General features: G+C 45.0%; 1 protein-coding gene across 1 annotated transcript in view; it reads right to left on the bottom strand.

The window, feature by feature from the left end:
* LOC103398338 (pre-B-cell leukemia transcription factor 3-like) overlaps positions 1-1,630 on the bottom strand; it is a 57,364-nt gene that overhangs the window by 1,434 nt on the left and 54,300 nt on the right.

The raw sequence follows: 1,630 nt of genomic DNA, 5'->3' as shown, positions 1-1,630 counted from the left end.
GGGGGTACATATCAGTCCTGCTTTTAACTCCTGTACAGATGTATTTACCCCCGGGTCGGGGGAAGGTGTGTGTGTGGGGGGGTAACAGTCTGTTCTGAGTCAAACGGTGCGTTCAATGACGTCGGTTCTTAAAGTGTGTCTTTAATAAAGGTCAGGTGTCAGAAAGTCCTAAGACGAGCGTTCTCCTCTCATCACAGCAAACATCAAAGCAGACATCAAAGCAGACATCAATAAAACCTGGAGAAACAGGATGGAAGAACAAAGGAAGGAAGTGGACCTCAGTCCTGGGCCGGGACACAGAGACGGGTCGCGACCTGACCCAGACGTTTCCCTCCGTTTGTCTCACCTTTGACCTCTGTTGGGACTCAACAACGATCTGTTTCACTCCGGTGCGACTGTGCAGGCGCGAGAACACATTAGTCGCTAACCAAAAAAAAAAGTGGACAATTACGACGTCCACTATCAGTTAGCCGGTGGAGCCCCCCGGTGTTAATGCTGGCCTTGCAATAACAGTGGAATAATAATGAGATGATCCTTGTTTTTAATGGTCCTATAAATTAGAGTGTCTTGTCGCCGTGCGGCTGCTGGCCCACGGCCCCGCCGCCCACGGCTGGAGCAGCCAAAGAGCAGCTGCCCCTAATGGTGCTTTATTTAATTTCCACCCATGTGCTTAAATTTTAATATCCCCAGCAGCCCGCAAATGTTGTGGTGTGAAAACGGACTGGATTTGCAGGACATCAGATCATTTCCCGCCCGCGTGTCTGTGCGCTCTAAATCTTTAATATCTAGGCAATTAAAATTAATGACCATTCAGGCGAGGCCCTCTGTTGGCGGGGTTTCCTTGACATCAATTGTTTGATGGGTTTACCTAGAGGTTAAACTAACAAGCGGGGTTTAATTGGAAGCAATGAAAGCTCGCGCCCTCATCCTTTTTACTTAACCTGCTTAAAGGAGATTGGAGGAAAAAAACAACAACGATCCAAAGAGACAGCCGTCCAACAGTCAGAGCACCGTGGGAACGTGTGATGGAGACAAAAACCACAATGACATCACTTCCTGCACTGATCCACGCCAAATTTGTTTCTTTAGTTTCACCTCGATGTAAAAATGTTCCTCCAGCCTGGGGGAGGCGACGTGGTGCGGCTAAAAAAGAGCAGATGACGGTGTTCACGTGTCGAACGGAACAGCTGTAACTACACTGTGACTGTGACTGTAGTCACACTGTAACTGGAGAAAATACGGAAAAAAAAAATACACAGAGAATGAATTCATGAAATCAGTGATTACAACGAAAAAAACTGAAAATAATAACTGAACTGACGTTAGCTTTAATCCTCTGAACTGACGTTAGCTTTGATCCTCTGAGAACTAATGTTAGCCCTTTTATTTTCAATATAATTCTGTTTCATGTGACAAATATAAACCACACTTTTGTTAGCGTTGATCCTCTGAACTAATGTTAGATTTGATCCTCTGAACTGGTGTTAGCTCTAGACAGACTTTGATCCTCTGAACTGATTCTCTGGGGTTGAAATAATTAACATCGACATGATGTTAGCTTTGATCCTCTGAATTAATGTTGGCTTTGATCCTCTGAACTGGTGTTTAGCTCTGAACTGATGTTAGCTTA

The sequence above is a fragment of the Cynoglossus semilaevis genome, chromosome Z, assembly GCF_000523025.1.
Source record: "Cynoglossus semilaevis isolate Cse_v1.0 chromosome Z, Cse_v1.0, whole genome shotgun sequence".
In the NCBI taxonomy this organism is placed as follows: domain Eukaryota; kingdom Metazoa; phylum Chordata; class Actinopteri; order Pleuronectiformes; family Cynoglossidae; genus Cynoglossus; species Cynoglossus semilaevis.
This window is presented reverse-complemented; position numbering and strand designations above follow the sequence as displayed.